This window comes from Rattus norvegicus, chromosome 2 (assembly GCF_036323735.1).
Source record: "Rattus norvegicus strain BN/NHsdMcwi chromosome 2, GRCr8, whole genome shotgun sequence".
Classification (NCBI taxonomy): Eukaryota; Metazoa; Chordata; class Mammalia; order Rodentia; family Muridae; genus Rattus; species Rattus norvegicus.
In genome coordinates, this window is record NC_086020.1 from 182873698 (window position 1) to 182896593 (window position 22896).

At 40.1% G+C, this 22896-nt stretch overlaps 1 pseudogene; it reads right to left on the reverse strand.

The window, feature by feature from the left end:
- Window positions 1-328: 328 nt before the first annotated feature.
- Window positions 329-1423, reverse strand: Tdpoz1-ps7 (TD and POZ domain containing 1, pseudogene 7; annotated as a pseudogene).
- Window positions 1424-22896: the final 21473 nt, after the last annotated feature.

Here is a 22896-nt window from a genome sequence, read left to right on the forward strand (position 1 = left end):
CTGTTCAGTCCAATGCAAACAGGTTTCTCCAAAGAAAGTCAGGTAGGCTCTGCTTCAGGCCAGTTGAATCCCAGTTCCAAGCATCAGACAAGAATAAGACAACATCAACAGGATAGATGTCAGGTAGAATGTCCAAGACCCTAGTGCTGCCCTTTCCCTACACACCATTTTGAAATATTACAGCTGTATGAAATCCATAGCCATCATGCTACCTTGCCCCAGATTCACTGTAAATGTTCCAGCAAAAGTGTAATCTAAACAGAAGTCATTGTTAAAAACACTAGTTGTAGCTGTTAGAAGCCAGGTGTCGGTCATATCTGTCAAGCTCCTAAAATATCATTAGGTGTTTGAGTGAAGGCTCTGAGGAAAAACACTGTATAGAAGCCAGGGAGAGAAATGCTTCCTCCACCAAGTGGGGGTGTGACTCCACCATTGACTTCCACTCCAAGGTCTTAGAGACTTCAGAAGCATGAAGTATAATGAAATCCATGACCCTAGTCTTCAGGTGCTCTGTGCTGTGGAGGTCAGCCAGGATCAGAGTTGGTATAGCATACTTCACACAGAGGTTCCTGCACAGGGAATCCTCACAAATGACCTTCAAGTCCTGCAGATCATATTTATCAGCAGCTGCCAACAAACCAGTGGCCATTGAGTGGCTGTGAAGGTGTGGTGCCTTCCCTGTGTAAATGAAGGCCATCATTTCCTTAAAGACTTGCAGGTGAATGTCATGGATCTCCACGTGGTTTGTTAGGCTCTCCAGCATTTCATGTTCAAACATGGCTCTGAAAACTGGAGAGCGAGCTGCTAGAATGGCCTTGTGAGCTCTGAATTCCTGGCCAGCTACCACCAAGCTGCAGTCTGTGAAGAGGGAATTTTCCCACAGCTCTCCTATGTCATCAGCCAACTTCTGCCTTGGATCCTTGTTTGCAGGTGTCATGTTATGTCCAGGCCTGCTAAAGGAGGGTCCTACTACGGACACCTTACAACACAGGATGAGTTGGTCTTCAGGGAGAAGCCAATGCCTAAGGGAGAGGAGGAAATCTCAAAGGATGAACTTTCTCAATCCCCATTGTTGTTTTGGACTAAAGCTTAAAATATTTGGGATCTCTTTGATTTGATGTTTCTCTCCTTGGGCATTTATGATCCAGAACTGCACCTTTGCCAAAACTGGGCTCTTTGGACAACAGTGCAAACCCTCGGAAACAGACAGGTAATCTTTGCTTTCTTCATCAACACCATTTGGGAATATTCTCAAACACCATTGTACTTCTTCATTGCCCTCTAATGAGAACACTGGGCTTGTAATATTTTCCCGAATTCCATCCATGCAAAATGAAAAGTTGCTAAAGGTCCACTTGTAGCAGAATCTCTGAACACTGATATGTGTGTAGCCACAGATCTTGGCTTCCAGGTCCCCTGACATGTCTTCTGGAGGTAGTTTGGAGGTTAAAGTTGATCTGAAAGAATGTAATAGAATTTACTCGTTCCTATGTAAGATACAATTATAGATACAATTTAGATAGATTTAGATAGATAGATTTAGATTTTATTTTCATTTTCTGCTAAATTTCCCCTTTTATATACTTGGAAATGTCTATTTCTATGTAGGTTCTGTAGGTTTTCATATTTGTTCTACCAAAGATAAAACAGACCACTATGACTGTTAAATATCTCTCTGTCTCTCTCTCTATCTCTCTCTTCTCTCTCTCTCCCCCCTCTCCCTCTCTCTCCCTCTCTCTCTCTCTCTCTCTCTCTCTCTCTCTCTCCCTCCTTGTTTGTTTGTGTCTGTATGTCTCTGTCTTTCTGTGTTCGTGTCTCTCTCAGTCTCCACTAACCCCACCCAAACCTACGGTGGTTCTGTATACCTCTGTGTATGTTTATTGAATCTTAGGTCAATGTTAACTGGTTTTGACTATTGTATCCAACTTTGGAACTGTTTGGAAATGTGTAAACACTATCATTTCAACTGTGTTGTACTAATCAGGGTCCTCTACTAAACATAAGGGATAAATTTCTCTATATAAATAGAAAGTGGTTGTATGAGAAAAATCTGTAGGCAGAAGTCAAACTAATATAAAGTTGGCTAATGTCAATACTTACTTATTCCATAAGGTTTGAAGTCTCAGGTCCTCTTCAGAATTAAAAAGAATCCTGCAGAAGTAGGTTCCGATACCAGTGAAGAAATGAGCTTGCTAGTAAAATGAGAGCAAGCAGGCAGACTCACAGCTTCCTTCTTCTATGTACTTTTATAGGCCTGCAATAGAAGTAGGGCCCAGTTAATGGTGTATCTTCTAGACTCAGATTAAAGGTGTGTTTTTCTACCAAAAGAGTCTGTAGATGAACTGGATTTATCTACTTCAACTTAAGCCAAAAACTGTTAAAAGTCATCCCCTCCAGCTTTATAGGTTACTTAAGTCCACAGTAGTCTAAACAGGAAGACATTTGGTACTCCTTCACCACCAAAATGATGTTTCATGACTGTGGTGCATTGGGGTGGTGAGAGGGGTGTGGGTGCCTGAGCTAGAAAAGAAAATAAAGACCCTGCTATGAGTTTTGTCAGATAGGCTCCTATCTGTTATTTGGGGGAAGGGAGTGGTGAAGAACTCTGCAAGGATAAACTGGAATGGGGTAACATTTGGGATGTAAAAAATTAAATAAATAATGAAGGAAAAGAAACCAGTACAGAGAGAAAAGTGAGAGGGGACGCAATTCTTCCAGGAGAGTTTTTCAGAGGCAGGTTGAAGAGAGAGAAATGGAGACACAGGGAAAGACAGAATGATTCAGAGAACAAGAAAGGAGTCAGAAGAGTACAACAGTTGGTGAAAGTTAGTATGAGGCAAAGAAGAGCAGCTCAGGAAAAACTGAAATAATTCAGATTGAATCAGGTACAATGGAGAAGAGTTTTATACTACCCATCCAGACCTCAGAAAAAACTAAATAGGAGTGACTTATTCACCTATAAGTTTCAGAGGCTAAATTTTCTCTAGGCCTAGAATAGACTAAGAGTCTAGAAGCTTCAAGCTCTAAGCCTAGGTCGACAGGTAGAGGGAGAAAGCCTCAGAGATGACAATAAATACAGATAATAATTGGTATTTTTACTATAAAAACACTAGAAAGTCTTTAGCAGCTCTAAGCCAGATGTGACAGCTGAGCTGCTCTGAGAACAGGTCAAACAGTCTGCTCTGCATTCAGCAATAGAGGATGAATGACCACAGGGAAAGGAAAGACCACTTATCCCTCAAAGAACACATGCCCATTTATCTCTTTGTGTTTTTCTCTTTTCATTTATTTATTTATTTATTTATCTATTTATTTTTTTGCTGATACACAGCCATTTCTGCCAATTTCAAGATATAACAAAGCTGTGACTTTCCTTCAGACAGAGGTGTAGCTTCAGCACTATCTTCATTAAGGGCAGTCCGCTGAGTGACTGCCATCTTTGTTGTGGGCAGGTAAAGTTTTCCTATGCTATTGTTTCAGCACCGTCTTAGCTAAGGCAGATCATATGACTGGTTGTAGCTTCAGTGCCATCTTAGTTAATGACAATGGCCATCTACCATATTTGCTATAGGCACTTACTTAAACACTGCTTCCTTACATTAGAACAGCCTTAGAATCTGTAATTTCTATCCTGACTTGGGAAATCTTTATTTAATATTAATTTAAAGATTTACAGCAGTAAAAACTTGAAGATCACAGCATTAATGATTGCATAACTCATATGCTTAATAGATATTCACTATCAATCTTTTCAGAAATCTGCCAAATGTAACCTTACATGTTTAAAGTTATTAGGACAGAGAATCCCATGCATAGCAGTTACAGCTGCCCCACCCGCACCCACCAAGGTCTCTGAGAAGAAATAGGCATCCTCACAAGACTGCCTAGATTGTGGTATGAGAACCACTGAGAAACAGTGCTCAGTTGCCTTGCTGCTGCCAGATATTAGCCTACGCTTCTGTCAAACTGAGGATACAAGAGAGTTAAATGTCTCATATTGCCTAGGACAGGATGAGTCATTTTTTCCAAAGTTCCTACTCCACAGGAAAAATCTTCTCCTCTTCTGGGCCTAATGACCACACTAACTCTGACAGAGTTGTGATGGAGACCACAGGGACCTGGGAAAACTGTCTAGGTAGTAGACTATTGACCAACCTCTGACATTTTAATTAATGACATCTAGATTAAAATTAATGTTATTCAACTTTCTGACGGCATTTGTAGCTAAGCTAACTACAACTAGAAAACATACGTCTACTTCCTTAGCCAAGGTAATCTACCACCTCATTACCTCAGTAGTCATTCATTAACTAGTTAAGACTACCAGATTTCAGAAAGGCTTGCGTGAGTCACAGGCTTCAGGACAATGGATACGCATATTCAGATATACTCATGCTAAACTATATGATCAATTATCTTCAAAATGTTGTCAAATATTCAAGGTCCTTAAATTTTCTTTTCAATACATTCCTAAAAATATTTCCCATTATACTAAATTTATATACATTCAGTCTCCCAGACAGAAGTAAAAGCCCTTCTTGCTTCTTTCTGTTCCTGGAAAGGTTTTGTCATCCCTAAATTCATCTTAATTTCTACTCACCCTGTTAACAAATCTATCTATCTCTTCTGTAATCATATAAGCTCCAAGAAACACAATAAGACCTACATCCCACAAACCAATTAGACTGCATCTGCATAAGTAACCTGTCAATAAGAGCCTAATTCCCATTGTAACCTATTCTACAGGGTGAGATTCCTCACCTGTTCCCTGGGATTGGAATGTTCCTCATCCAAACCAACAAGAACTAAGGGTTTCAAATGTACAGCTAAGAAAAATTCTTTTCTCCCAAACACACTTAATTTTATTCTATACTATATATAATCTACTACTATTACTATTAAATCCACCTCCACACCCCAGCCTCCCACACATAATTTTCAAAATCTTGTCAGGTTCAAGAATTTACTCATAATCAATATTCATGACAATTCTAGAGGAGCAAGCTACATGCTCCAATCTACTTTCACAGATACAGACTCTTCAATGGACCTGCTCCTAGTACCTATAGATGGTTCCACAGACCCTTGATAGCAAGGAAACAGTCAACTCTCCTAAGACTGGATCAACAACATCCACATTTTCATTGGTTTCCCAGACACATATCATCCCAAAGTCAGCAAGAAGTAGTTAAAGATCATGATGAACCTATTCCTGTTCCACCATAGTCTCTATCAAATTATTCCTCTAATTTTAAATTAATTCATAATGATGGAATTTTAGCATTCCTCCTAGGCTCCACCTAACAATAACCTGGCAAAAGACAGATACACATGACTCACTATAAAAAGGCTGCTAGCCCCCTTCCTACTCTCGCATTCTCCTACTCCTAATCTCCCTGATTCTTTAACCCCTTTCTCTATCTCTTTCCCCCTTTCCCCATTCCCCCTCTTTCTCCATGTGTTCCTGGCTGGAAACTCTGTTTCTTTTTCTCTCTCTTTTTGTCTTCCTCCCTCTCTGACTCACACAGTCTCCTCATATGTATGTATATAAAAGTATTTGTGTATCCATCTACCTACTGATCTATCATCTATCTGTACTATCTATATTAAAAATAAACTACATCTAAACCATATAATAAACTATATTCTATACAATGGCTGGTAACCCTGGGGGAAAGGATACTTCAGGATGGGCCTGAAAGTGCAACCCTCCAACCCACACAATACCTAGCTCTAACAAATCTATCCTGGCTCTATTTTCATAAAACAAAACAGTTGTAATGCCAACCTATCAATGGGTTTCAAAAATGTTCTACATTCTGATTTCAAATTTGTTATGTTAGTCAGAGACCTCTAGAGGATGTACAGAATAAGTTTGTCTGTATGAATAGAAACTGGATATATGAGAAAAATTTAAGGGTGAGGTCCAGCTACCCAACAATGGCTAAAGCCAGTACTTACCTAGTCAACAAGGTTTGAAGTATCAGGTCTTCTTCTTCAATATATAATAGAATTCTGAAGAAGTGGGCTCTAATGCTGGTGAGGAAATGGACTGCTAGTAAGATGAAAGCACTCAGGCAAAGACAGAAGGCTTCCTTCTTCCAAGTGCTTATATAGGCTTCCAGCAGAAGGTGTGGCCCAGTCCTGTAGTTCCAAAATCTGGATTAAAGGTGGGTAAGTTTCTGACTCAGCTTTCAGATTAAAGGCATGTTTTTCTAGCGAGTCTCTATTTGAACCAGCTATATGTATTTCAACTTATGAAAAAAATTAAAAGTTATGTATGCAAACTAGTTTTTGATTTGAGTTAATTCCAGAGTTAGTCCAGATTGGAATATGAGTAGCCGTGACCAGTGTACTTCGGGAACTATGGTCAATCTTCCATAAATGAATGGAATTTTTTGCAGAGCTACTATGTACACTTGTGCTGGTATTACAATAATTCCTTCCACAAACATCATCAGAGACAGGATCTGAACTTGTTAGAAGTCTGAGTGTTCACAAAAGGGAGAGCAGGTGGAAGAACTCTTCTATGGTGGGCATAAAGCAGAGCCCCAAACCTCTGATAGTGGCTTTCTTCTATCATGTATTCCAATAAGACCCACAGACCTTGTGGTGACTCCCCCAAATTTGTTTGCGGGGGTTGTAATTCCCTCTGAAGTATTCCTACTTAAAAATCCTTTCCAAGATTTACTTAAGGGTGTCATTTAGGAATATCGTAATTGGTTTTCAGTTCAATCACTTTAACTATCAGGATTCACCTCATTAGTACTTCATAGTCTACATCCTCTACAGGTGAATTCTGACTTCTTCAGACTTGGACTGCAGTGCTTGCTTTGTTGGTCCTGAGAAGGGAGAGAGTATTCTGTTTGCCAAGGGCTGCAGCGCATATTGAACAGATATCAACTATTGAAGTTCGTGATGTTTGCATTTATGTAAAGTGACATGTAAAATTCTATCTAGGTCTCTCATCTATCTACTTTGTCATGTCTTAGGAAGAATCCATGACAGAGAAGACACAGAAAAATATTCATTGATTCAATCACTTCTGCAGCTCCTCGCTCTCCTGTATATCTTGCTCCAAGTTTCTTTATCTCTCAATACTAGATAAATCAATCAATTGATTTTCAGTATTTATTCCTACATTAGACATATTGAAAACTATGAACATCAGCGACTCTGTATCTGGTGTTTTGGGGGCCTCAATAAGAGGATCCCCAGATAGATATCTAACATTGGAGATGATGGTAGATGATCACTGTGCAACCACCCCTTTGTAGGAAAGATGCTCTAAATTGTTCCTTTCTTAGCTCTCAGGAGTAGGCTCCTGTAGGGTGGAAGTGTGACCCCCTGGCCATGAATCATGGGCTTTGCTAATGAAATCTCTGTCACACGGTAAGATAGGGGTGAAGTATTTGTAGGGCAGTGAATGGGAGGAGTGATTTACTAGAGATCTGCCAGAAACAAAAGGATTTTGTACCACACAGTAGGAAGACAGGTGATAATGGTAGTAATTATCCTCATACCAAAGAATGCAACTAGTTAATATAAAAATCCAAACTGATTGTACGAGGACCAGCACACTCAATTAGCTTCTACCCCCGAGATCTAGTAGACACTGGATCAACAACCAGGCAGTAAACACTAGCTGAGATGAGGCCTCCAACTCGTGTACAGTACGGGACCCCTGAGTCTGGGTTCATTCACAGAAAACAAACATAACCCTCAAGAGACTGGAGGCCCCAGGAAGGTTAGAGTTCTGGTAGAGTGGATGAGATGGGGACAACTTTGTGGAGATTGGAGGGTGTGGAATAATGGAGGGCTGGGAGTTATGGGATGTGGAACCCTGGATAGGAGGGTGGATCAGGACTGGAATAAAATCTGGAATTTAAAAATAAATAACTAAATAAGAATAATGGGAAATATTTAAAAAACAGACAAATGTACATAGAAAGCTCAAGAGAGAGGTAGACAAAGCAGGAGAGAGGGGAGAGAGAGAGAGAGAGAGAGAGAGAGAGAGAGAGAGAGAGAGAGAGAGAGAGAGAGAGGGAGAGAGAGAGAGAGAGAGAGAGAGAGAGAGAGAGAGAGAGAGAAGAGAAGAGGAGACAGAGAGAGACACAGAGAGAGACACAGAGACACTACACAGACACAAGTTGTGGCTGGCACACGTCCACACTCCTAGAAAGAGGAGAATCTGGTGATGTCTTTCACAGTCTCTAGAAACTGGTATCTAAACTGAATAGGCTTTAACCATACTTACCTCTAGAGGTTTCAGACCAGGCAGCAGTCAAATACTTTCCTGTAAAAGTCACTTTTATTTACACATATTAATTGTCATCTTTGAGACTTTTTGCCTTGGTCTGCTGACATAGGACTAGTCCTGGAAGGTTCTAGCCTCTGTCCAATGAAACTAGGCTGAGAATGTTCTCAGCTTCTGATATTTATGGCTGAATAAGCTCACCACTTTCTAGTGATTTCTGATCTCTGGCTGCCTGATTTCATTTGTTCTGGCTTCAAACTTCCCTCCACTGTAACTGATTCATTTTGGCTTTTCTCAGCTTCCTGTGAACTGCTCATTTGTTCTCATACTAACTTTGGAAATCAGTTCTAATCTTCTGTCTCCACCTCACTCTCTGATTTGTTCTGTCTTTACCTGTGTCTCTCTTGTACTCTCTTCAACCTCTCTCTGTACCATTGTCCCATTAAAACTGGACTCTCTATCCTTTACTCATAGCACTGACTTCTTGAATAGCTTCCCTTCCTATATCTTCTTGTCAAAGTTGGGTACATCCTTTTCTGTCTAATACCTCTCTGATTTTTCACTTTCCATTCACGCTGATGCTTCTTTCTACAAACTAACTTTACCTTCCGTGTTTGGAACTAATGGTGGATACTAAGGGTTTATCTGTATTACAACCAGAGGGATGAAAGTTGTCTCCCAAAGCTGAGCCACTTCACAACTAAAAATTTTATTTATATCAATGGAGTTTTGATTTCTTTGTGTACGCATTTTGGGGTTGAGGATTTACTGTTATAAATCTGGCTAATAAATTACAAGCTGGTGAAGATTTGATTATATGGGGTCACAGGTACTTGTACAGACTGGCAACCGGCTTTCTGGTGGCTAGTCAAAGCTTTTGTTTGTTTGTTTGCTTGTTGTTTTTTTTTTCAGGAAGTAAGACAATTATGATCAAGTATGCTGTAACAGTTTCCTTTTTTGTGGTAGAGGTGTCAGGCTCCTTGTAAGTGTTTTAGGAAAAAAATGGATCAAACAAAATCTTCCCAATCTGGAACTCAGGTTGAGCACACTCTCGAATCCCTTGTTCAGTGCCCTCTCTTCCTTGCTCCGAAGGGGTAAGATCCTAGCATCACAAAGTGAAGTTTCTAGAATTACTGTGGAGCCTCCACAAATCTTGTTTAGGAGTCTCCTGAGTCTTGAACATGAATTCATTTCCTATGGTATTTTCATATTTATTGATTGTTTTCTCTTATTTATTACACCTTAGCAAGAGTTTCTCCTCCCTCATTTCCTCCATATACCACCCCAACCCCAATATTCCCTCTTTCACATCAACTCCTTTGGTTCCTTCCAAAAGAGAGCAGGCTTCCCAAGGATGTCAACCAAACAGGACAGGTTACATTAAGCCTGGCACATGCCATCATACTGAGGTGGGACACTGCAAACCAGTAGGATGAAAGAGGTCAAAAAGCAGGCAAAACTGTGAGAGACACATACCTGGTGATTATAAAAAACGGTCCATGCTATATCCTGCTGCCAACAACAGTGATCTTTTCTGCCCCCTTGGTTCCCATGGATAGAAGGGTTCAGAAATGCGCAGATCTTCTCAGGCCAGCCTGGAGAAAGAGGGCTGCTGCTGGAATAAGTCCTCATAACCCCATAGAATCAAATGTACAGAGTCTTGTAATTTATCAGCCAGATTTATTTCAGTAAATCCTCAACTCCGATAAAACACAAACAAAGAACTGAAAACTCAATTGATATAAATACAAGCTGCATACCCAAATGGGGCAAATGTACCCTACATTACTCTACTGCCCTTCAAAAGCAACTTGGGGCTCTTTCAGGCCATGTGGTTCTGGATAAACATTTCTCTCAATATCCTGTCTCATCTCCCCCTCTATCTACCTCTGTCTCTCCCTTCTCTGAAACTTCAGCTCTGCTCCCTCCTCCCACTCCCCAATCACAGCCTGTAGCCTTTTCTGACTAATTAAGATTTTACCTGACTACACCTGAATAGAGGCACTCTTGAGAAATCAGAACATATACACAGCAATCCACAGTAGAGACAGGCTGTCTTCCCATTGTTAGGAATCCCACCAGAACACCAAGCTACTCAACTATAAAATATATACACAGGGCATGTCTAAACCCATTGAGGCTCCCTGATTTTATGTTAAGGCTTCATGAGCTCCATGGGACTAGGTTACATCAGTTGATTGTTTGAGTCCTGAGCTTGTGGTGTCCTTGACACTTCTGCCTTCTACACTCCTTCTTCCCCCTCTTTTGCAGGATTCTCTGACTTCTGCATAATAGTTGGTTTTAGGTTTCTTCCTTTACTCCAATCTATTGCTGGATGAAAACTCTCTGGTGACAGTTATGCTAGACTCCTTTCTACAAGTATAGCAGAGGGTCATTAGGCACAGCTCCATTGACTTTTTCCCCAGTTGTATTTGATTCTACCTAACATCTCTGGATTATCCATCCTCTGGGTCCTGGCCCTGCAGGCACTGCCAGGTAGGTATGGGCTCCTGCTTGAGGCATGGGCTCAGGTTGTACCAGTCACTTGGTATCCACACTCACAATTTCTGTGTGATCATTATCCTAGGACAGCATTTATATGGAATAGACTCTAGGTTGAAGTTTGAGTAGCTGCATTGGTGTTCCAATTCCGTCCACTGGATGCCAGGCCTAGTTACAGAAGATGGCCACTTCAGGCTTCAAATCCCTACTAAGGGTCTTTGCTAGGATTGCTCTTGTAGATTCCAGGGAGTTTCTATTGCACTGGATTTCTTTCCTCACCCCTGAAATGATTCTAAATTCCACTGATCTCTCCCAGTACTCTCTGCTTCCATAATGTTCCCACATCTTTGCTTTATCCATCTCCACCTGCCCACTGTCCCCAGGGAATCTATTCTGTTGTCCCTCCCTGGAGAGGTCCCTGCATTCCACACTTGAGTGCTCTTCGTATTGATCCCATGGGTCTGTTGTATGATTGTTCTTTGCATTACAGCTAATAACCAATTTCAAGTGAATTCATTTCTGTGTGAATTTCTGGGACTGGATTACCTCAGTAAGGCAAAAGTATATTTCAATCCATTTGCCTGCAAAATTCATGATGTTATTTTTATACCAACCTTGTAATGCTCTATTGAGTAAATGTGCTATTTTCCCTATCCATCCTTCTTTTGAGTGTCATGTAGGTTTCCAGTTTCTAGGTATTATGATTAAAACAGCTATGAACATATTTAAGCAAATGACCTTGTGATAGGATAGAATGTCCTTTGGCTATATGTCCTGGAGATGGATTCCCAGTTATCTGACAAACGGTCATAGTGATTGTCATAGTGTCTGTGCATGTTACCATTTCTACCAGCTCTTACTCCATAGCCTTAACTGCATGAGCTCTCACTTGTGTTTTTGAACTTAGCCATTCGGAGAAGTATCAGATGGATTTTTAGAGTCATTCTGATTTGCATTTTTCTGAGAACCAAGGATGTTAAACATTTGCTTAAATGCTTCTTAGATATTTCAGATTCCTCTGTTCAGAATTTTCTATTCAGATCTGTACCCTATTTTTAGTTGGTTTATTTGGTTTGATAGTGTCTATTCTTGAGATGTTTATATATTTTGTAAATTAGTCTGCTCTCAAAAGTTGGGTTGGTGAAACGTTTGCATTTCAATAAGCTGCCATCTTGTCCTATTAACACTGTGAAAATCTCTCATAGAATCATTTCAGTTCCATGAAGTCCCACTTATTAATTCTTGATCTCGGTGCCTGGGCTTTTGTTGTTGTGCTAAGCAAGCTATCTAAGCAAGTTCCAATGCTCTCATGGTTATTCCTGTAAACATTTCAATAGAGGAACTGATAACATACTTCCCTTGACACCCAAACAGGTCAATATTACAAATAGTTACAGGAGTGCATTGATACAACTGAATGTGGCTAAACGAAGAAAAGATGGGGCAGGAGAAGAGACTTCTGTATCAGAAACACCAAGTGTTTAGATATGCACCTAAAAGAGGAAATTGTGCTCCCTCTTTGGGGTGCTTCAGAACTCTCAGAATTCATTTGTCATGTTTCCATGCCAAATGAGCTTCTGCTGAGAGTAACAGAAGATGTGGAATCAGAACTAAGCACATATGTTGCTGTAGTTAGGAATATTTGATGCTATTCAGGAGAACACAGGTTTTCTTTCTAGTAAAATTAAAAAAAAAAAAAGCTCCTGAATTCCGTCTGGATGCCAGCCTCATGGAATCTATCACTCCCTTCTTATTTCTACAGGTAACACACATCCAAGTATTGCACACATACATATGCAGAATCAACACCCTAAATATGAAATGAACTAATTTTCCAAAACAGTGACTGAGACAATGAATATTGAAAGGAGGGAGACTAGGTTTTCATCACAGTTGGAAGAAACAGCCAAGAAAATCAGGAGCCAGCTTCTGTACTTTTATCTTGTCAGGTATTTTAAAATGTGTCCTTATACATAGTTACTGCTAATATAAATGAATATGACTGTCCCTAGTCATATTACACTAAAACTAACTCAGAGGGTGTTACTTAGAAACATTATAGTCTCATTATGAATGTTCTCAAATCGTCATTGGCCAATATTTCTTTTTTCATTTTAATTAGACATAGATGATCTATGTAATAAGAATAGAGCTCCATGAGCTGGAGAGATGGCTCAGTGGTTAAGAGCACCGACTGCTCTTCCAAAGGTCCTGAGTTCAAATCCCAGCATCCACATGGTGGCTAACAACCATCTGTAATGAGATCTGATGCCCTCTTCTGGTATGTCTGAAGACAGCTACAGTGTACTCATATATAATAAATGAATAAATAAAATATTAAAAAAAAGAATACAGCTCCACTTCCCTACTTTTACTTCCTTCTTAATTTCTCTCTCACATGGATCCTCCCTTTTTGTCTCTCAGAAAAGGAAAGGCTACTATGAAATAATAATAAACGACTTTGCCATGCTGTTTCTATTACTATAGCTCTGTACCTCAAAATATGGAAGGTGAGAGCTCCTGTAATTCTTTATTGTTCACATTTGTTTTATCTTCCCTGGGTTTTCTCCTGTTTTCTTAGGAAGGTGAGAACTGTGCTTTCAACTTATTTGAACTATAACATTGTATTTAGTGAGAAATTGCATGGAATCTGCAGATTGTTGTGGCAAGGTGGCCAGTTTTGCTGTGTTAATCCTACTGATTCATGAATGTGGGAGATCTTTTCATCTGAGATGTTCTTCAATTTGTCTCTTCAAAGACTTGAAGCTTTGACCATGTAAGTCCTTCATTTGTTTGGTCACAGTTAATTAGAGATATTCTATTGTGTCTGAGGCTATTTCTTTCTCAGGCTGTTTGTCTTTTCTCTAAAAGGGGACTGCTAAGTTTCTTTATTTGTAGTTAATGTTGTATCCAGCTCCTTTTCTGAAACTGTTTTTTAGCTGTAGGAATTCTCCAGTAGAGTTTTAGGGTCAGCAATGTTTCTCCCCCCCCCATCTTTATTAACTTGAGTATTGCTTATTTACATTTCGATTGTTATTCCCCTTCCTGTTTTCAGGGCCAACATCCACCTAACACCTTCCCCTCCCCTTTTTTATAGGTGTTCCCCTCCCCATTCTCCCCCCATTACCACCCTCCCCCCAACAATCACATTCACTGGGGGTTCAGTCCTGGCAGGACCAAGGGCTTCCCCTTCCACTGGTGCTCTTACTAGGCTATTCATTGCTACTCTTTTATCATCTGCAAACAACATTTTAATTTCTTCCTTTCCAAATTGTGTCCCCTTAGTCTCCTTCACTTTTCTTACTGTTCTACATAAGACATCAAGTATTATATTAAATAAATATGGAGAAAGTCGAAAATCTTGACTTCATTTTGATTTTACTGGGATTTTTTTGAATCTCACCATTTAACCTGATGCTGTTTATGGTTATGGTCTAAAGTGTGCTCTTATTTTTAGCTATGTCCCTTGTATCCCTAATCTCTCTAGGACTTGTAGTTATCACGGGGTGATGATTTTTGTCAAAGGCTTGTCTACATGTAATTAGATCGACATGTGGCTATTTCTTTCAGTTCTTTTTTTTTTTTTTAATTAACTTGAGTAGTTCTTATATACATTTCAAGTGTTATTCCCTTTCCCGGTTTCCGGGCAAACATCCCCCTCCCCCCTCCCCTTCCTTATGGGTGTTCCCCTACAAACCCTCCCCCCATTGCCGCCCTCCCCCCATAGTCTAGTTCACTGGGGGTTCTGTCTTAGCAGGACCCAGGGCTTCCCCTTCCACTGGTGCTCTTACTAGGATATTCATTGCTACCTATGGGGTCAGAGTCCAGGGTCAGTCCATGTATAGTCTTTAGGTAGTGGCTTAGTCCCTGGAAGCTCTGGTTGCTTGACATTGTTGTACTTTTGGGGTCTCGAGCCCCTTCAAGCTCTTCCAGTTCTTTCTCTGATTCCTTCAACGGGGGACCTATTCTCAGTTCAGTGGTTTGCTGCTGGCATTCGCCTCTGTATTTGCTGTATTCTGGCTGTGTCTCTCAGGAGCGATCTACATCCAGCTCCTGTCGGTCTGCACTTCTTTGCTTCATCCATCTTGTCCAATTGGGTGGCTGTATATGTATGGGCCACCTGTGGGGCAGGCTCTGAATGGGTGTTCCTTCAGTCTCTGTTTTAATCTTTGCCTCTCCGTTCCCAGCCAAGGGTATTCTTTTTCCTCATTTAAAGAAGGAGTGAAGCATTCACATTTTGATCATCCGTCTTGAGTTTCGTTTGTTCTAGGGATCTAGGGTAATTCAAGCATTTGGGCTAATAGCCATTTATCAATGAGTGCATACCATGTATGTCTTTCTGTGATTGGGTTAGCTCACTCAGGATGATATTTTCCAGTTCCAACCATTTGCGTACGAATTTCATAAAGTCGTTGTTTTTGATAGCTGAGTAATATTCCATTGTGTAGATGTACCACATTTTCTGTATCCATTCCTCTGTCCGTTGTATCCCTAATCTCTCTAGGACTTGTGTTAGTTATCACAGGGTGCTGTTTTTTGTCAAAGGCTTGTCCACATGTAATTAGATCGTCATGTGGCTATTTCTTTCAGTTCCTTTATATGGTAGATTGCATGTATTTAATTTTGTCTGTAGAACCATCTCTGCATCTCCGGGATGAAATTTTCTTTATACTCGTAAATAATTCTCTTGATGTGGTTTGGATTTGGTTTGCAAATACTCTACTGCTTGTTTTTGCATCTGTGTTCATAAATGAAATAGGTTTGTAATCTTGGTTTTCTGGGTCATTGTGTGATTTGAGTATCTAGGTAACTGTGGCCCTCTAGAATGCATTGTCAATTGTTTCCTCTACTTCCATTTTGTGAACTCATTTGAGGAGTACTGATGTTAGCTCCTCTTTGATATTCTGGTAGAATTCTGTCCTAAAGTCATCTTAACCTGAGATTTTTTTTTTTTCTTGTGGAGAAGTGATTTATAATGGCAGGTTCTATTTCACTAGGGGATATAAGTCTTTTGTTTTTCCTTTTTAAAAATTTTGTATTAGTTATATTTCTTTAATTACATTTCAAATGTTATTCACCTTCCTGGTTTCCTGTCCCCCTCCCCCTCCCCTTCCCCCACGATCCTGATTTTACTGTGGTAAGTGGGACCTATTGAGGAATTTAATCCTATCTTTTAGAGATTTCACTTTAGTGGAGTGCAGGCTTTTAAATATGTCCAAGGGATTATCTGGATTTCTCCAACGTTTAGTTAATTTGGATAAGGAATTGCTGATCTTGCTGATTTTCTCAAAGAACCAAGTCTTTGTTTTATTTTACTTTTTTATGTGTCTGTGATGTGTTTTCACAATATTCAGCCTCCGTACCCCTCTCTTGTCCCCCTTCATTCTCTCTGGAATGCTTCCCTTCCTAATGTCTCCCTGATTGTTCAGCATGTATGTGGGGGGGGTATGCAGAATGCATAATGTGTAATGACCAATTCATGGTAACTAGGATTCCTATATTTTTAATTTCTAACATTTGTAATCTCAGCCTCTCTACTTGTTTTTTTAAATTACTCTTATTTTTATTGAATATTTTTATTTGTTATTCCCTTTCCCAGTTTCCCAGATGTAGGCCCCCCTCTCCAATCCCCCTTCTCTTTCTTCTATGAGGGTGTTCCCCTTCCCCAATCATCCCCCTGTCCGACCTGCTCCTTACATTCCCCTGTCCTGTTGGAGTCCAGCCTTGACAGAACCAAGGGCTTCTTCTCTGATTGGTAATCAACAAGACCATCCTCTGCTACATATGCAGCTGGAGCCATGGGTCTGTCCTTTGTACTCTTTGGGGAGTGGATTTCTTCCTCAGAGACAGTTGTTTTATTGATAATTTGTACTGTTTCGACTTTATTGACTTCAACCTTAAGTTTCACTACTTCTTTCTGCCTACTCCTTTGGATTTCTTCCCGGTTTTTGGTTGTTTGTTTGTTTTAGTTTTTTTCACATTTCTATCTAGAGCTTTCAGGAGTGCTCTTATGTTTCTAGTATATCTCTCCACTTTTTAATTAGTCACTTATTGCTATGAACTTTCCACTTATATCTACACTCACTGTGTCACATAAATTTGGGAATGATGTATATCCATTTTTCACTTAATTCTAGAAAGTCTCTGATTTTTCTTTAAGGGCCTCTATCATTTTCATAAGGCTGGTCTAAGGTCTTGTCCCATTCTTTAGCTATGTTGGAATATTCAGTGTCAGCTATGGTAGGGTTGCTGGGTTCCAAGGGGTACATGCTGTCCTGGATGTTATTGGTTGTGCTCTTGACGCTGACATCGATGTGCCTGAGGCTGTGAAAATTATAGGTCTGGGTGATGAGATCTGCTTTTGTATCTCCAGGATGAGTATTTTGTTCTTTCTCTCTGCTTCCTGGATTTTAGGAGGGTGTGGTGGCTTTCTGGTGCACTGTAGAGAACTTTGTATGCACCTGTTCTCATGGCCTGCTCTGCTTGAATGTTTCCAGCCTATGCCTGCTGGCAACAGAGACTGTGATCATGGGGTCAGTAGGAGGAGGTAAGGTTGGAGATCTTTGTGATCCATGTGATCTCATCTAATATAGCAGGGAAATGGAGACTGCAGCGAGTTTTGTTCTACAGAGCTGGGGATGGGACTCATGGTTTGTGTTTGGAGAAGTAGAAGGATTTCTATGGATCCAACATCGCCCTACATGTAGCCCTGGCAGTAGTGACCTTTGAAATAAGCAGGAATGGGAGCTGTGGTTGTGTGGTGGGACAAAGCAACAAGTGGGGAGAGGGAGAACACAAAGGGAAGGTCTTTAGGATCCACTGATGATAGAAAAGGATGGGGCAGGTAGAAAGCCACAGGGGTTTGATGTATACTAGGAGGCGAGACTGTGGTATAGCATCTATGGGAACTGAGGGAGAAATGAATATTGGTAGGCAGCCTGCCAGGTTTAAAATCTCTCAAGTTAAACTAAGTTTAACAAAATAGAATTAACATTTGATATAATTTTTAAAACAGTAAACATGGGCCCACATTCTACTCTTCTAGCTTTTCACCTAAAAGATGTAATTGTAGGCTGTAATGTATGAACAGGTAAACAAGATGAGGAACTAAGTGTCTTCCTAAGGGTACAGCTCTATGACTTTATAAAAAATTCCTGACCTCTCAACAGTTTGTATTTGAAGGGAAATAAGCTTGTGTCCTGTAGGATTCTGGGGTCTTGCTGGTGGACACCCACAACTGTAGCAAACACTGTTTTCATTGCCATCACATTTATTATTTTTGTCTGGTGTTTGAATAATGTATAAATGAAACATCAATGGACTCCTGTATGTTGGGATTCTTCTCTACACTGGGGTGTGAGATTCACACAGGCTGAGTTGTGGGGCGGGCCTTTCTCCATCCTTGAAGTAAGGAACACATTCATTAAGTTGGCAGCAAATAGAGGCTTCTGCTCACAGGCACCTGGCTTGATTGTATTTCAGTGGTGTGGTAAGTGTGAGGGACACACAGGGGAGGGTCCTCCTTGCTTTTTTATTTATTCATTTATGTTGCAGATATCCTAGGAGTGGAAATATTTGGGCCAGAGCATCCTGAATTATTCAGGTTGGAGGGACTGCCAAAAAAGTAATTTTGTCAACTCAGACTTTTTCCAGACCAGACAACAGAAAACTTCATTTCTCCACAGGGTCACCAGTGACTGGTTCTGACAGATTTTAAGGATAATTTTGATAGATGATTAACTTGTGATTTTCATTTCCCTGTTGTTTTGTGTCATTGAAAGGACTTGTATTGCTGTGAGAAACACTATGACCTGAAAGAATTTAATCAGCCTACACGTTCACATTGCTGTTAATCCCTGAAGGAAATCAGGACTAGAATTCATGCAGGAAGCAGGAACTGATGCAGAAGACACGGAGAAATGTTACTTATTGCCTTGCTTCTCCTCGCATGCTCAGCTTGCTCTCTTATGGAACCCAAGACTACCAGAACAGGGAACACACCATGAACAATGGTCTGGCCCTCCCCCATCAGTCAATATAGAAAATGCCTTGCAGCTGGATTTCCTGGAGGCATTTTCTCAATTAAGGTTCCCTTCAATCAGATACCTCTAGTTTGTGTTGTTAGTTAATATAAGACAGGCCAGCATGTGTAGTAAAGCTGGAGATCCCTTGACTTTACTATGAATCATGTGCACATTCTCCTTGATGATGATGGGCCTGCTCAACTGTTGTAATAATTGATCAATCTGTTTTTGTTATTTCTTTTATTTAATATTTGGTTGGCTGTTTTTGTTTTGTTTTTTAGATATTGATTTGCTTAAGAAGAATGACACCAATTCAAATAAACTAGTTTCCCATGGCAGCCTTACTCACCGTGTATTCCATGCCACCACTTCAGTTTAGGTCCTTCTGCTTCTACCTCTTGACTATAATTTTCAGAAGGACACCTCTAACTTTAGATTCAGAGTTGATCTTTTGGGGAGTTATATATAAGGGTGTGGATATTCATGTGGAATTTGTGAGTTTGTTTTTGTTTTGGAGAGAGAGAATCAACATATATGTGACAGACACACCTATCAAATACCCATGCGTCCAACTTTATAAATTTTCCAATGCAGGCCCCTCAGAATATACACCTTTTCTGCATATAGAGAAAACAGAGATTTTCATCACTTCTAGGCAGAATTTTGAATCATTGTTCACAATGACCTTCTTGTATACAAGCAATTTCCTCTGACAATCACAGGACAATTGTGAACTAAAACATTAATCACTCCACATATAACCACAGACCGATTTCAGGTTGATATTCTCTCTCTCTCTCTCTCTCTCTCTCTCTCTCTCTCTCTCTCTCTCTCTCATTTGTAACATAGTATCTTTATATAGCCTGGGCTGTTTTGAACTCACTCTATAGAGCAAGCTGATCTAAAAATAACACAGAGATGTTCCTACCACTCCCCCTGAGGTCTGGAATTTAAATGTTTAACTTCTTAATTCATTAGGCACAATACTAAGAATGGGAAAGGGTATGAAAAATATATAATGTAAAAGTATGTTATATGTATGGAATGTACATAGATACCGTGCAGCAAGTGGGCACTATCAGTGCAGAGACAGAGGAAGAGGAATAGGTGTCCTGTAGCCTGGGCTGTACACAGAGCTCAACCACAGCAGAAAAAGATGGAAGGAAAATCAATGCATATCTTCCCACCCCAAAATTTGTTTGATATGATTATTTCCTCTGGCAAATGCAGGAGATCTTTCTCATGCTCCCTTCATCTCCTTATATGTATACATTCTCAGTTTGTTACTGTTGTAACATCTTTCTGCACTCCAGGCTAGCCTTCATCCTCCTATCCTATCTCTTTCTCCCAGGAAGGATTAGTCATGAGTACCACACACCCTGACTCAGCGACCCCATTAAAGAATGCCCCAGAGAACAATCAATGCAAATGTTCAGTGTGCCTCTGGCATCCTCTGCTTGGTCTCCAGGCAATTTTTTTCTGTAATCAATCCACATATACAGGCAGGATAGTTGCATCTGTGTGTTTAGCAGGAGGTAGAATCCGGGACCTCAACATGCTGGGCAAGTTCCCTACTGTTGAACTAAATTCTCACACTTCATAACTTTATTAGTCTTATGAGTTCTTTTAAAAGCAGTGCACATTAAATCAGTAGGCAACATTAAATAAAATGGAGAGAAATTTAAAGCAATCTCACTAAAATTTGCTGTATTCTGGCTGTGCCTCTCAGGAGAGATCTACATGCGGTTCCTGTTGGCCAGCACTTTTTTGCTTCATCCATCTTATCGAATTGGATGGCTGTATATGTATGGGCCACATGTAGGGCAGGCTCTGAAAGGGTGTTCCTTCTGCCTCTGTTCTAAATTTGCCTCCCTATTCCATGCCAAGGGTACTCTTGTTCCCCTTTTAAGGAATGAGTGAAACATTCCCATTTTGGTCATCCTACTTGAGTTTCATGTATTCGGTGCATCTAGGGTAATTCAAGCATTTGGGCTAATAGCCACTCATCAATGAGTGCATACCATGTGTGTTTTTCTGTGATTGGGTTACCTCACTCAGGAAGATATTTTCCAATACCATCCATTTGCCTATGAATTTCATAAAGTCATTGTTTTTGATAGCTGAGTAATATTCCATTGTGTAGATATACCACATATTCTGTATCCATTCTTCTGTTGAAGGGCATCTGGGTTCTTTCCAGCTTCTGGCTATTATAAATAAGGCTGCTATGAACGTAGTGGAGCATGTGACTTTGTTATATGTTGGGGCATCTTTTGGATCCCCAACAGAGATATAACTGGGTCCTCAGGTAGTTCAATGTCCAATTTTCTGAGGAACCTCCAGACTGATTTTCAGAATGGATGTACCAGTCTGCAATCCCACCAACAATGGAGGAGTGTTCCTCTTTCTCCACATCCTCACCAGCATTTGCTGTCACCTGAGTTTTTGATCTTAGCCATTCTCACTGGTGTGAAGTGAAATCTCAGGGTTGTTTTGATTTGCATTTCCCTTATGACTAAAGATGTTGAACATTTCTTTAGATGTTTCTCAACCATTCGGTATTCCTCAGCTGTGATTACTTTGTTTAGCTCTGAACCCCATTTTTAATAGGGTTATTTGTCTCCCTGCAGTCTAACTTCTTGAGTTCTTTGTATATTTTCGATATAAGGCCTCTATCTGTTGTAGGATTGGTAAAGATCCTTTCCCAATCTGTTGGGTGCCGTTTTGTCCTAACCACAGTGTCCTTTGCCTTACAGAAGCTTTGCAGTTTTATGAGATCCCATTTGTCGAATCTTGATCTTAGAGCATAAGACATTGGTGTTTTGTTCAGGAAATTTTTTCCAGTGCCCACGTGTTCGAGATGCTTCCCCACTTTTTCCTCTATTAGATTGAGTGTATCTGGTTTGATGTGGAGGTCCTTGATCTACTTGGACTTAAGCTTTGTACAGGGTGATAAGCATGGATCAATCTCTATTCTTCTACATGTTGACCTCCAGTTGAACCAGCACCATTTGCTGAAAATGCTATCTTTTTTCCATTGTATGGTTTTGGCTCGTTTGTCAAATTTAAGTGACCATAGGTGGTTGGGTTCATTTCTGGGTCTTCAATTCTATTCCACTGGTCTATCTGTCTGTCTCTGTTCCAATACCATGCAGTTTTTATCACTATTGCTCTGTAATACTGCTTGAGTTCAGGGATAGAGATTTCCCCTCAAGTCCTTTTCTTCTTGAGGATAGTTTTAGCTATCCTGGGTTTTTTGTTATTCCAGATGAATTTGCAGAGCATTCTCTCTAACTCTCTGAAAAATTGGATTGGTATTTTGATGAGGATTGCATTGAATCTGTAGCTTGCTCTTGGTAAAATGGCCATTTTTACTATATTAATCCTGCCAATCCGTGAGCATGGGAGATCTTTCCATCTTCTGAGGTCTTCTTCAATTTCTTTCTTCAGAGACTTGAAGTTCTTATTGTTCTCTGGATTCACCACAGGAAGGGGTGGGAGGCTCTTTCTGAGAACAGTTTTTTTTTTTATTTTGTTTTGTTTTGTGTTAATTAACTTAGTCAGAATCTTGATCAGCAAAACTTATTTCATATTACTTGGACATCCTGATGTCAGATGTATCTCTCAGAAAAGTCACAAGTTTGTCATAGGCATCCTGACCACCAGATGTATTTCTCAAAACCTTGTTTTTATAATTTTGTTTCTCATATCTATGAAACTTTCTTTTTTCAAAAGTCGATTTTATTCTATATTAGAATGGATACTCCAGCTTGCTCCTTCAGACCAATTGATTGGAAAGTGGTTTTCCAGGCTTTTACTCTGAGGTAGTATCTGTCTTTTTCTCTGAGGTGTGTTTCTTGTAGGCAGCAAAATGCTGGGCCCTCTCTACATATCCAGTCCGTTAATCTGTGTCTTTTTATTGGGGAATTGAGTCCATTGTTTTGAGAGATATAAAGGAATGGTGACTGTTGCTTCTGTTATTTTGAAATTTGGAGGTAGGATTAGGTTTGAGCGTTCCTCTTCTTTTGGTTTGGTTCCTAAAAGATTACTTTCTTGCTTTTTCTATGGCATAGCTTGCCTCCCCCTTTTAGGCTTTGCCATTTATTATCCTTT